Source organism: Aethalodelphis obliquidens, unplaced genomic scaffold, assembly GCF_003676395.1.
Source record: "Aethalodelphis obliquidens isolate GAN/ISIS:26980383/991018 unplaced genomic scaffold, ASM367639v1 scaffold7, whole genome shotgun sequence".
Lineage (NCBI taxonomy): Eukaryota > Metazoa > Chordata > Mammalia > Artiodactyla > Delphinidae > Aethalodelphis > Aethalodelphis obliquidens.
In genome coordinates, this window is record NW_020837951.1 from 25,652,828 (window position 1) to 25,667,701 (window position 14,874).

General features: G+C 43.3%; 1 pseudogene; it reads left to right on the forward strand.

The window, feature by feature from the left end:
• Positions 1 to 8,048: 8,048 nt before the first annotated feature.
• LOC113619415 (60S ribosomal protein L23a pseudogene) lies at positions 8,049 to 12,824 on the forward strand (annotated as a pseudogene).
• The last annotated feature ends 2,050 nt before the right edge of the window (positions 12,825 to 14,874 follow it).

The following is a 14,874-nucleotide window of genomic DNA, read 5'->3' on the forward strand; positions in this document are numbered from 1 at the left end:
CGTATGAACTGGATTTAATCAATTTCGTAACACAGCTCATTTTTTTTTTAATATACGTGAAAGAATACATGGTAACCCAAAAAAGTTTGAGGTGGGGGACAATTTGCTACTCTCATGTAACTCACCACTGTGTTATACTGAAAGCAAGTCTCAGACCACGACTGCCACACAGCAGACGTTCCCTAACAAGCAGGCACAAAGCAGCTCACACTGTCATTCTGGAAGCTTGACGAAGTCACAGCCTCTGTCTGGCCTTTTGGATGGTCTGATGAACTTGCATAAACTTCTGTTCACTGGAGACAAAAGCCAAGACCGCAGAGGCAGGATTCTGTCACCCTTTCCGTCAATATCCAACAACAAGGACATTCCACATCGATGGCCACACACCGGTGTTGCATATGGAACCTTTAGCAATTAAGTCTTCCAAGGGTTGTAGGCTGCCCAGCTCTCTGGATTCTGACACCCTGCTCGTGTAGAGAGGGTAGAGATATTTAAACTAGTCCACATATTAAGAACACTTTTTTTTTAACATTCTTAGAAACATCTTTACTATAAATGTTCTTTTTTTTTACGTTTTTAAATTGAAATATATTTGACAAAAAATCCTTTTAATTTCACTAAAAGGAGCCCACTTCTGGTATCTGTTATGCTGATCAACAGGACCCCATTTTCCACAATAAAAACCAATTTTTTACATTCCATGTGCAAATTAACAAAGCTGTGTATGACTATTGATTGAGATACAGACAGCAGGGGCACTGGTGGATGGACTTTATATCAGAATGCTAGCTGACTGCCCCAGCTACCCATAGAGTTAAAACTGAAACTAACTGGCACATATATAAAATCTCCCTATCTATGTTGAAGTGTTTTAAAGTAAAATGCTGTCATCATTATAGGTCCCCAAACCTCAAAGTCTAAGGCCCCCAATCTCTTGGATTCCACAGATTGACCACTGGACCCAATAGTTGGATGTTTTTCAAACTGCAAATTGCGACCCATTAACAGGTCCTAATATGAATTCAGTGGGACATGACCACCATCAAAAACAATGGCAAAGAATATATGGAAATATCAGCATTATGCATAATAAGGACAGGTGTTGCTTTATGAAACTTATTTGTTAGATTTGTGGCATATGTTCACTGGAATACTATGTAAAATATAAAATATCTTTTTAAATGTCTTTTTTTTAAATCAGAAAAGTTGAAAACACTCAAATAGTTGAAAATACATTTCACAAGGTTGGTGTTAATTTACTCTTTAAATACCAGTGGTCCTGCTCTAGATTCACATTTAGGCAAAACATTTCTCACCCTCTTCAAGGGCATGGTTCTGGCTGAAGATACCCACTTACATCACTGGACAGAATGCTTGGCATCTGGATCTGCAGCATCAGCATTCAGATTTATGGTGACTTCACTGCGGTGGCCAAGGACAAAGGGTGGGGACTTGCTTTATATTTATATAACTACGGAACCAATCCTGGTAATTTTCCAAAAACAAAAGGAATCGGTTCCAGAAATTCTGAGAGCTTTCTCAGCCTCCCCAAGCTAGAAGCTGCCAGCAACCTCCCAATGGCAGTTCCAGCAAAGAAAAAAGAGACTCTGTCTTTCCTAGGTACCGGCATCATGCCTGCCTCACAGATAGTCTGTATTCTGAACACATACCCTAAACCAGATGTTTTCCTTTATATCAAATAAATTGAAAAGAATGGTTGAAGCTTTTCTGATGATTGCATTGCCTCCTTCTCTGCTTGCAAATGGTAACTAGTGCAGAGGGGAAAATCTGTCATCGGCAACCGAGTTCTGTCAAGTGTTTTTAAGGACTTTCTTAGAGAAAGGTAGCACTACCCCAAGGAGCGACTTTTAGCTTTCGACAGCATTTCTATTAGCTAAGTCATCAATGCTCCAAGGTCCTGCATAAGAAGTGAAAAATGGAGTTTGCAGGGATGCGTATATGTCTACATGATTCTTTGAACTTAAACTCAAATTTCTTTGAACTTAGTAATATGACAAAAATTTACAGTATTGGCTGCTTATATTAAAATATAAATATATGTATATATGTGCATTTAAGATAGTTGGAGAACATGATGTGTTAAAAGGGATGAATGAAAAGCCAGTTTGTTCTACTGGTGGGATAGTCCAATGGAAGGATATACACTCAGTTTACTGAGAGGAAAACATGCCTAATAATGAGCGGAAACTGCTGAGAGAAGGAGCTCCGCAAGGATGGCACATAGTCAGAGAAACCAGAGGGAAAGGAATTTGTGATTCCTGGAGCAGAAGTGTGGGAGTCAAATGATCTATGGGGTGTAGATTATTTGACTCTGGGTTAGGGTGTACGCAAAGGCACTTGTCTGAGAGAAGCAGAAATAATGCAATTTACGATGAGGGAGCCTGTGAACCAGTGACACAGGAAGTGACTCAGAGGGTAGCGGGGATGAGTCATGTCAAGCTGTGGTTCCAGAACTGAGGGGAGAGCTTGAAAGTACTAAGGAAGCACTTCACACTTAGGGCAGGGGGTGGGTGATGGGAGTCCTCATTGAGCACATCGCTGCAGTGTGAGAAATAACCTATGGAAAAGCCCAGTCTCCTGTTCCAGCAAACAAAATAGTCTAGTTCTTCCAACGACCTCACAACTGACACCTTTTTTTTTTTCAAAATCAGGAAAATGTAAGAAACATCTGTCTTTTATAGTTTGCAGTTTTTGATGTCTGCCTTCATAAAAAATGAAAGTGAAGTTCTAGAATTAAGTACATAACGTACAGTGTGCAGCAAATAATGCAACACATTTCCTTAGAAATGTGTTTATCCTTAGACATGTGTGGTCCACCCCTGTTGTGCGGGATGCTGAGTGAGTAAGGTGGAGGGCAGGGGAATAGTGTCAAGAGGCGTGATAATAGAGGTCAGGGGCAGCCCTAGGCACCGGACCATCTGCCTTCACCTCCAGCTCTGTACTTTCATCCACTGGAAATCTAGGGCAGGGCCACCTGGAGTTTAATTATTTAAATTGGCTGACCTATGCAGGCTCCCAACCCCCATATGATTTCTCAGATCTCTGCTAGTTTTATCTAAGATGCATAGAGATTAAGAATATAGGCTGTGGTCCTGGGCTGGGCCCAAATTCTGACTCTGCCCCTTAGCAGCCGTGAGACCTTGGGGCAGTTAAGCAACCTTTCTATGCCTCAGTGTCTTCAGTTGTGAAATGGGAATAATGACAGTACCTACCCCATTTTAGGGTTTTTGTGAGTCTAGAGTTATTCATGAGGACACACTAAGTCCTTGTTAATTATTATTTTTATACTGAAGAGAAGCAGTATAGTTCAGGGGTTCAAACAAGAAGTCAGAGCCAGACTGTTCAGATCTGAATCCTGGCAGTGTGGCCTTAGGCAAGTTCGTCACTTTCTCTGTTGCTTGTTTTCTCATTTGTAAAACAAGGCTAATAAGTATACCTACTTCACAGGAGCTGAGCAAGAATTACATGAATTAATATGTTTAAAGTTCCTAGAACAGTGCCTGGCGTATCATACATAAATGTTTGGCACTATTATGATTTTATGTATTTATTTATTTATCTCCAGCTAGCTCTGGGCCTGGCCCATCCTAGGTATTCATTAAGAGGCTATTGAAAACATGAATGAATGAGTACATGTAGTCTAATTCAATGGCCTGCAGTATGGATATTGGCTGTCTGTAACATTCCAAATTTGCCAAATGCACTTGGACTTGTCTGCATCAGACACACCTTTAGATGGAATATAAACATTGTCTCCAGCTTCCTCTCCAATTCTGCCCTGTGGTGCTCAGTGCTAAAAGGGAGAGGCTATTTGACATGCGGCCATGACAGCCTCGGGGAGCATCTCTCTGTTTCTCCATCGGTACACTAGGGAATCATTATAACATCCCCAAAGTCCGGAAATCCAAGGACACAAATTAATTATAGACACAAGTCAAATTACTCTCCATCCCTTTCTCCGTGAATATTTCTGGTGGAGAGCAGTCCCCACTGTCATTTGCTGGGGAAGTGGGCAGTCCCCAAGAGCAGCCAAGCTCCCCATTAAGCCAGAGCCCATCTATCTGCTGCCTGGGTGGCAGCGGCAGTTCCACCCCTTCATAAACATCAAGACAGGAAATAATGGAATGTTTAGTCTGAGTAATACATTAAGGAAATCAATTAGGCCCACATGCAACTTTCTAAGATTTTAATTACAGTACTTAGGGTACCACACTAGAGCAGTTTGTCAGGAACATAATTTGTTAATGAATAACAACTGACACAGTGAATTAGTTGGGATTGTAATTAGCTTTTGCTAGCCATCCATTGGAACCCTGATCAAAAGCCAGTGAGCGAAAGAGGGAGAAATCAGCTGTAAATGATAACCTCGACAGCTCTGTCTGGGGTGTCTCCCTGATGCTGGCGTACCCAGAGGGGCCTGGCTAAGCCTATGGGCAGATTTTAACTCAAGTGAGGTCAAGGAGCAGCATCTGCCTCACCTACGAGCTTGTTAGAAACGCAGATTCTTGGGGCCCCACACCAGACCTATCCAACCTGCATTTTAAGACACCCAGGTGACCTATGAGCATATATATGTTTTTAATAAATTTATTTATTTATTTTTGGCTTCATTGGGTCTTTGTTGCTGTGCGCAGGCTTCCTCTAGTTGCTGCGAGCAGGGGCTAATCTTGGTTGCGGTGCTCGGGCTTCTCATTGCGGTGGCTTCTCTTGTTGCGGAGCACGGGCTCTAGGTGCATGGGCTCAGTAGTTGTGGCACGTGGGCTCTAGGGCACAGGCTCAGTAGTTGTGGCACATGGGCTTAGTTGCTCCGCAGCACGTGGGATCTTCCCGGACCAGGGCTCAAACCCATGTCCCCTGCATTGGCAGGCGGCTCTTAACCACTGCACCACCAGGGAAGTCCTTGTGAGCATATTGAAGTTTGAGAAGCACTGTCAGCGTACAAAGAGCACAGGTTCAAAATCAAACAGATCTTACTGTAACTCCTGACACTAACGCACTCACTAGAGATGTATCCTTGGGCAATTGCTAAGTCACTTTGAGCCTTTGTGTCCTTATCTGTAAGTTGGACCTACTAATACCTGTACTGCAGGGTCCTTGTACTGACTAGCGATGGCATGTGTGTGTGCCTAGCACATAGCAGGTGAACAATGAATGAGGGCGTGGGAGAAACTCAGCAAGGTTTCCTGAGGCCTGGGCCTGACTACACATTGTCCTCTGACCTGGGTCACTTATGTGAGTCACACCTTCATCTCTCCAATCTTCCCATTCCACAGTGGGGAAGGACTAGGAGAAAAGAGATAAAATATTACAGATAAGTTAAAAGAATAGAGAAAATATTTTAAAGATGAAATAATGAAAATAGTAAAATTAGCCAAAGAGTATGCTAGACTTAGATTAAATTGGTTTTGTTTTTTTGACGTGGCCAAACGACCAAATAAGAAAACGTGGATTGGTAATATGAAACACCTGGGAGAGTGAAGAGCCCAGATTGTTCTCTGTCTTCCCACAGGAGGGAGAATCCTGAGGAAGGAGGTAGCCATGAACAATGCTCCCAAGATGGGGTTCACGCAGCAATTTGGAGAGCTGAGATCCATAGTTGAGGATCAGTGTTTTAGGAAACACCTTTGACACACTATACACAATGGATATGTTCTTGATAGAGCATGCAAACTTAAAAATATGTACGTCAAAGCAATTTCCTCGTTAGAAAATTTCCCTCTAAGCTTCCTCACCCAGCTCAAGAGAGTGTTAGAAGGAGCCTTTACCTAATCTGATTATTAGACCATGTGCTCAAACTCAAGGATTACCTCTGTGTCATGGCTCATACAGAAGATGGCAATATTCTTACAGCACATTGTGGGTAGACTGAAGGGGTTCCAGGGGCAACTATGTGGGACAAGGTGAAAAAAAATCATTTCTTTTTACATCATGGAATTACAAGAAAAATTTTAAATTGAGAAAGATATTGGATATTAGGTTTGCATAAAAACATCCAAATTGAGCATTGTCAATTTTCAAAATGAGAAAATAAATGAGTTTGCTTCTAGAAATGTAACTTTTTAATATCAAGTTTGATGCTTGAAATGGCAGAACTCAATTCCTGATCAAAAGTCTTTAATAACAATCTCTTCAAATTTTGGTTATTCACCATCAATTAGAAACTTTGCATGAGGAGGTCATAAAAAGTTATTTAACCATTGTTTTACAACTGTCTCAAAATTTGTAGTACTTGAAATTATATTTAGGGACTATAGCAGCCCATCCTTTTATTGACAAACTTAATATTGAAAATTCTTGTGATAACGCAAATGTTTTTAAATATAATAGAACTTTTTCACATCTAGTACTTCCAAATATTAATGTGCAAAACTCTCACACATCATGAGAGCAGTCATCATTGACAGGACACATCAATTACAAATGGGCAGAAGTCCCAAATGTACGGGAAGGCCACCACCAGGAGCTCAACCTTCCTGGTCTACCTTCTGTCAACATAGACACATGGCACCCTGGGCTATGCACCATGCTCCTTGGGCACCAAGAATACAAACTCCCGCAGAAGCTCCATGGGCCACTTGTCCATGATGGGCAGTCTGGGCTTCATGCTTAGTTGCTGGCATGACTGTCCACGTCGGAGGGCTCCGCTTAGCTCTGCGCAGAACGTTGAGGCTGACCATTCATGCTCAGTGGTGCTCAGTACACTTCTGCCTGTAGGGACTGTGGGATGTACAGACAGGTCCTGCTTATCTGGAACCCCCCTCTGTAGAGCCCCAAATAAGGCTGCTCATGACCAGAGTTGACCTGTCTGGGGTTTCCTGCAGCCCCCAAAGGCTTGGGGGTTTAAGGCCTTGTGGCACATCTGGAACCCATTCATGGCACCGCAGCTTGGCCCACTGGGAAGCTCTGGATTACTCAGGGGCAGGGACCAAGCCATCCTCTTTCTCTTTTACTTCTTGAATCTATGCATGATAGGCTCTCCTGCACCTTCCTCTTTTACTTCCTACTCCAAGGATTGGTTGAATGATTGGGTCTTTCTCTACTGTGTTGGAGGAGACTTGGCCATCTCCAGTTGGATTTACTTTCTCCCCAATGACAACCTGACCTTGTCTACTGTTCTTGTCCCACAGAAAGGTGCCTGGAATACTCAGCACTAGGTTTGGGATCAAATGTGGTCCTTTTAGTGCTTTGACTAGCTCCACTTCCTCTGGTAGTTGTGGTTCACTGTGGTTTTTCTTTGCACAGCAGTGATTAACATCCTACCCTTGGGTTTGGGGAATAGAAGAGGCAGAGATTCATGAGTGGGAAGCAAGGGGCTTCAGGCCTCACCTGCATTCTTTGTTCTCTTACAAGGGCTTTGCTTTGGAGCATCAAGCACTTAGATAGCTATAAATAAATTCTATAGTTTCTTACCAATTTGGTCACTGAAAATTAAACAGGATGTTGTATTGGAAGTTTCAATTGATGCAATACCATACAATGTAAAGGAGAGTCTAGGCCATGTGCAGAAATTACAGAGAAGTTGGAAAACACAGCTCACCAAACCCCCAGCCACATCAAGGATATAATAAGGTTAGAAGAGTGGAAAGTTAGAGAAATTTATGAGGATTTCCCTGGAGAGTTGTGGCTGTGCGGTGAGTCCTCCTACCCCATCCAAGGAAAAGGGTTGAAGGGAGCTTCCCCCCTCATCTTGTCAAGGGAGAGGAGTTTCACTGGGACCAGAGAGCAGTTAGGGAAACACACAGGCCTGTTGTCTGGTCCCACACCACTGTGCCCACCCAGGATGTCAGAGGATGAAACCTGGGCTATTAGCTGATGTAGCAGCAAAGCAAAGGAGAACTGCTCCTGCTTGGAGATCGGTCTTCACGCCTAGATTTTGGGCAAAGACAAGATGGTTTATCTGGCAACTCTGGGTGGGGTCATCTGGTGTGCTGTCCAATAGAGTCACCAAGGTGAGAGAAGTGCCCTTCAGTAGAGGCTAAGTCGAAGTCGTGCTTCTGGATTCCTAGAGGTAGAGGAGAGAGCGAGCAATGGTAGACCAGAGGGCTTTTGCCTGGGTCAAGGGCATGGCCTGTGAGAGCTCATCAGTGAACTGCCCCAGAAAACAACTTTAATATCAGTCCATCTCCAGGGCCTAACCTGCTTATGATAGGCAGGTAAAACATTCCTGCCACTCTTACTTTTTTTCCTACCCCCTATCCCCACCTGATCTTTCCCTACCCCAACCTTGAGGGGATCAGAAACTGCCGTTGACAAGCTGGGGGAGGGGAGTCTTGGCAGGGGGAGGAGCTACCACACTCCTTCCCCTTCCTCCAGTGCCCGCCCTCCCTGGGAAGTAGGGGAAAGTCTTTCCTTCAAATGAGGAGGCAGCTTTGATTAGTATTACAGGAGGCTGGTCTTTGTAATCACAGGGTTTATACTGTGTTTGCAGCTCAAAGTGGTTGTCAAACTTTTGACCAGAAATTGATCCAAATATCACGAGATTGCCTGAGTTTTTAGCCCACTGGATACAATTTGAAGGGAAACAGAAATAAAGTTGCCATCGGATTACATTCCATGAGTGGATTGAAGGCGTATCATACATAAATGTTTGGCACTATTATGATTTTATATATTTATGTGTTTATTTACTTATCTCCAGCTAGCCCTGGGCCTGGCCCATCCAAGATGCCACTTACCATTCCTCATAGCATGATTCCGGGCAGGGAGCTCTGTAGGGATCAAGAGTGCATTGGAGCAAATCTAGCGTGAACCTTCAATGTAGAGTCACAGAATGTCAGGCTTGGAAGGAAGCTTGAAGTCATCTATTCTAAATGACCTCCTGCTATTTGAGCCCCTCTGCCATACCCCTGCCCAGTGCTCATCCCACCTGTGTTTGAACGTCTGCAGAAAGAAGAGGATGTACATCCTCTCAAGACAGTCCATCCCATTTTGTAACAGCACTTCTCATTTTGTTGTTTCTTTTGCTGCACAGAAGTTTTATAGTGTGATGTAGTCCCACTTGTTTATTTTAGCTTTTGTTGCCTTCGCTTTTGGAGTCAAATCCAAAAAATCACTGCCAAGACAAATGTCAAGGAGCTTCTCCCCTATGCTTTCTTTAGGAGTTTTATGGTTTCAGGTCTTATGTTTTAAGTCTGTAATCCATTTCAAGTTGATTTTTGTGAGTGGTGTAAGATAGGGGTCCAATTTCAGTCTTCTTCATGTGATTATCCAGTCTTCCTAGCACCATTTGTTGACAAGATTATCCTTTCCCCATTGAGTATTCTTGGCTCCCTTGTCAAATATTAGTTGATCGTATATGCAAAGGTTTATTTCTGGGCTGTTGGATCTGTTCCATTGGTCTGTGTATCTATTTTTATGCCTGTACCATACTACTTTAATTACTATACCTTTGTGACACAGTTTGAAATCAGTAAGTGTGATGTGGACGTTTAGGAGACATTGATTAAGGAGGCCTGATGTTCTGAGCCTTGGATAATGTGTATTTACTCAGGTCTCTGGGAAATTTCCCTGGGTCCCCAAACCTCTGCTCCCATACTGGTGCTCACCTCACACTGTATGGGGATTTTTCTATATGTCTGTGAGCACCTTGAGGGCAGGGATCATCTTGTTCATTGTTAAATTCACCAAGCTCAGTATCTGAAGAGAAACGGGTACCAATAAATTAGTTCCCTTTCCCATCACTGCCTAATCTGTAGCCTTTGCTGGCCCACTTCCAGCTGTTCCCATTCAGTCTTATCAGGAGAACTCCGGTCCTTTGAATAGATCAATTATCCTTTCTTTGCTGCAAGCTTCATTCCTAGGTTTGTCTCTCCAGTTCTAAAAACACTTCGATGTTTCTAAACTGTACTGAAAAGAGGAAGAAAATGACTTTCTAAGGTCAGGTATTTGGGCTCTGGGTCAACTGGGAAAGAAACAGATGAGTTCTGATATATCATATGAAACTCTGTCCATAAAAATCAAACCGTCCTATTTCTGATATTTCTGCCTCATTCAATGACATTGTTTTCTTTGGAAAAATAGAATATTTATTATTCAGACTCTGGGCAGAGGAGTGAAATGGCCTGGATCTAGAGATAAGGGGCAATTTACTGCTGGCCAGCTGCCGCCCTTGTCATCTAACAAATATAGGTTTAAATGAAAGTATCATAGGCCCACTGCTACCTCTGTTCCAGAAGAGAACTATTTATCTTGAGCCACAGTTTTTCCTCTCTTTAATGCCGTTTTTGAAAAATGATGTGTACTTTCGTCTCACTATGTGCTTCTCCTGTCCCTCCTACCCAGCCTCTCTGCCTTAGGAGATAAACCACTCATTAGGTTATTTATAGCCTCCCACCTGTTCTCTTGACCCCGGGTTTTCCCTCCATCCTTTTCAATTCAACCCTCACACCACATATTTCCCAAAGTTCAGCTCTGGCCTCCAGGTCAAGAGCTCCCATGGCTCACCAAACGAGGGCCAAACACTTGAGCATGGCCTTGTAGGCCCTCTGCCTTTTGTTCCCTCCTGTTGTGTTCTTTCTGCTCCAGCCAGTTTCACCAGCAGCTGCTTTGAGAACGTACCCTCCTTTCCTAGAGCACCCCGTTTCTTCCCTTTGAACGTGTCTTCTCTCTAGTTGCACATGCTCTGCTCTCCTCATCTTCCGAAGCCCAGACTGGCATTACCTTTTCCTTGAAGATTTCCCCGGTCTCTCTTGCTGAAAGTGGGATGTCTCTCTTCACAGGGTTGTTGAAAGGATTGAACAAGACTATGCACAGAAGTAGAATGGCGGTTGCCAGGGGCCGAGGGGAAGGGAAAACGGACAGTTGTTCCTAATGGGCAAAAAGTTTCAGTTATGCAAGGTGAATAACTTGTAGAGATCTGCTGTACAACATTGTGCCCGTAGTCAACAATACTGTTGTACACCTAAAGATTGTTAAAAGGGTAGATCTCACATTAAGTGTTGTTACCACAATAAAATGAAAAGATTATGCACATGGATATGCAAAGTAAAATGCCTAGCAAACACTAGACACACAGTATTTTTTTTTCCTTTCTACATTTTATAATTCTTTGAATTCCAAGAGTATTTATTTCTTCTAGGGCAGCAAAGTTATTCTTCTTTACCTTGTATCATAGTTATGTGGGTGTATATCTTAATTGTTATATATCACAGTGAGAGAAAAAAAGGCACAGATTTTGATGTCTGACATCTTTTTTTTTTTTTTCTCTCTCTTTCCCTTTTGCGGTACGCGGGCCTCTCACTGCTGTGGCCTCTCCCGTTGCGGAGCACAGGCTCCGGACACGCAGGCTTAGCGGCCATGGCTCACGGGCCCAGCCGCTCCGCGGCATGTGGGATCCTCCCGGATAGGGCACGAACCTGTGTCTCCCGCATCGGCAGGTGGACTCTCAACCACTGCGCCACCAGGGGAGCCCCTGACATCTGTTTTTGAGAGCTACCTCCAAAGCTCAGTAGCTGCGTGGTCTTGAATAAGTTGCTCAGTTTCTTTAAGACTCAGTTTTATTATCTGTTAGAAAAAGAAAAAAAAAAAGAAAAATAACAGCTATTTCTCTGGTCCTGTGGATGGATTAAATGTGACAATACACGTAAAAATGGTGACAGATAACATGGCAGCAGCTCAGAGTCTTACTGTGGTTTCTTTTCTTCTTTGAGGGCAATGACTACAATGTCTACATGTTTCTAACCCTAAGGCACAGAGCATGTAGCCTTGTGCATAGTCACGGCTCAGTAAATGCTTCCTGAATGAATGAATGAATAAGTGAGTGAAAGGAAGGAAGGAAAGAAGGGAGGAGGAAAGAGAAAAGATATGAAAGGTTTAGCTTACTTATATCTTCTTTGTAATACAAAAATTACGATGGTTTCAACTCAAAGACAAGTATCTCCAAAGAGAGTAGGGATATTTCCTCTTTGTCCTAATCCTGTGCAACATTTTTAGTGACAGCAGCAATCTTTATATTTGGAAGGGAGAGCCGTTTAAAGTTCCCTAACTTTTGGAAGCCAATAGTTGATATACCAGCAGTGCCACATCTGTTAAAGAAAAAAAGTATTCTGACATTTGTTAAAATGGTAAGGAAGACTTTATTCAAGGCTTGTACAATAAGGGTGAACTCTATTGCAATAGAGGAGAAAGATCAAGCTCAACTTTGAATACAAGAACAAATGGGGATTGATAGCCAAGGAGCAGAATGAAGGGGTCAGTGGATAAAAATTACTAAGAAGAGACATCAAGGGTAGGGGAACTCTTGCTAAACTGACCTATTAGGATTCTTGCTAAAGGAAGGCCAAGAACCTAGACATCAAAGGTGGGGAATGGGGAACTTTATCAGATACCAAGGGTGGGGGTATCTGAGTGATCAGATATCAAGGGTGGGGGGATTCTCGGTAAACTGACTTAGCAGGATTCTTACTAAGACTGGGTAGGCAGACTGAAGACAGGATGGGGGCCAAGATCAAGGCCTAGTTGAGAACAGGGCTCTGAGGAGCCTGGCTAAGGTTGACCACTATGCCATCATCAAGTTCCCCCTCACCACTGAGTCAGCCGTGAAGAAAATAGAAGACAACAACACAATGGTGTTCATTGTGGATGTCAAGGCCAACAAGCACCAAATTAAACAGGCTGTGAAGAAGCCCTATGATATTGACCTGGCTAAGGTCATCACCCTGATCAGGCCTGATGGAGAGAAGAAGGAATATGTTCGACTGGCTCCTGACTATGACGCTTTGGATATTGCCAACAAAATTGGGATCATCTAAACTGAGTCCGGCTGGCCAATTCTAAATATAAAAGTTTTCGCTAAAAAAAAAAAAGGAAGCCTGGGGAAAGCCATCTGCCCTACTCCCACTGAGGAAAGCAGGAGTGGGGCAGGTGTGCTGCCCTGGAAGTCATGAAAGTTTGGCAAAATGTTATAAACATTCCTGTCTCTGGGTTTTCATTTGTGAGAGGGACACGACACCACTTTTCATCCCACCTATCTTAGTGGGTATATTAGTTGCCTGTGGCTACTGTAACAAATTGCCACAAACATGCTGATTAAAAACAACAGAAATGTACTCTCTCACAGTTCTGTAGGTCTGAAGTCTGAAATTTGTGTCACTGGGGCAAAATCAAAGTCAGTAGGGCCACACTCCTTCTGAAGGCCCTAGGGGAGAATCTGTTCCCTGGCTCTTCCAGTATCTGCTGCCTGCTGGCATTCCTGGGCTTGTGGCCACATTATTCCAATCTCTGCCTCCATCTTCACATGGCCTTGTCTTCTTTGGTCTGTTTCTAATCTTTCTCTGCTTCCCTCTTATATGAATACATACTGTATTAGTCTGCTTGGACTGCCATACAAAATGTCATAGGCTATGTGGCTTAAACAACAGAAATGTATGTCTCATAGTTCTGGAGGCTGGAAAGTGCAAAATTAAGGTGATGGCCAATTTTGTTCCTGGTTAGAGTTCTCTTTCTGGCTTGCAGACAGCCACCTTCTCTCTGTGTCATCACATTTTTGGGGGGGTAGGGAGAGAAAGCGCTTCCTCTTTTATAAGGCCACCAATCCTCTCAGACTAGGGCCCCACCCTCATGACCTCATTTAACCTTAATTACCTCTTAAAAGTCCTGTCTCCAAATATAGTCACATTGGAGGCTGGGGCTTCAACATATGAATTTTAGGGGTATACAATTCAGTCCATAGTACATGTGATTGCATTTAGGATAATCCAAGATGATCTACCCGTCTCAAGATACTTAGCCTAATCACATCCCTAGAAACCCTTTTTCTAAATAAGGCAGTATTTACAGGTACCAGGATTAGGACCTTGTGTCTTTGGGTGGCCACTATTCAGCCTACCACTGGTCAGCCAAATGGGTCATAAGAGCCTGGATTTATAAAAGTCTTGGAGGTCCTTCAAGGTTTTAATGGAATCCAGAGCATTATAGATTTATTCACAATAAAATAATCCTCAAGATTATTTCAAAGTTTGATCATTCTAGAGTTTTGTTGCATTGAAGTTTGTGGTGTACATAGTGACTGGGAACCTTCACTTGGCCTTTAGTCCTTTCCACTTGGAAGTTTAATAAGTAATAAAATTTAACAGAATCATCGTTTTCCTCCCACCAGACTTATTCATCTCCTATCCCTCCACAGTCAGCCAACAGCAATGCATCCATCCAACAGCTCAAGCCAAAAGCCTAGGAGAGCTCCATTCCTCTCTTTTCCCCGTCTTTTAAATCCAATTGTGATTTTTAGCAAACAGTGTGGCATGGGACCCACCAATCAGAACAGAGTCAGGCAGTAGAGCTGTCCAAGGGGGTCTCTACCATGCCAGGCATTGATATCTTGGTTTTTGGTTTTAGGGGAAGTCTGAGGGTGTTAGGGTGTTGAAGTGGGGCACCACTTGGGGGCTTTTGGCAGTGACTGTTTACCAGCTAGTATAGAATATTTCAATATTTTGGTCACTGGGTGGGCTCTTTAGGGACTTAGCAGTGAAACAGCAGCCCTTCCTGTATCCAGATTATCAAGTCCGGTCGCCTCTACATCCAAAACATGTCTTAAATCCAGCTACTTCTGTCCACCTCAATGGCTTCTACTCTAGAACTGGGCACCATCTTCTCTTTTTCTTCTTTCTTTTTTTTTTTTGTGCTCTACACTTCACTCCATATTATATAAACCCCCAACACAATAATCCTTTGCAATTGTTTCCAGACTCAGATGGGCCAGAGGGTGGGAGGAGGGAGGAGAGCAGCAAAGCTGGGAAGCCGGTGATCAAGGGGCAGCTCGGGATGCAGTGCGCGGGCACCACCTTCTCTTGCCTGAACTTCTGCAGTAGGCCTCTAGGGTTTCCCTGCTCCCAAACATGCACCCACTATAGTCCATTC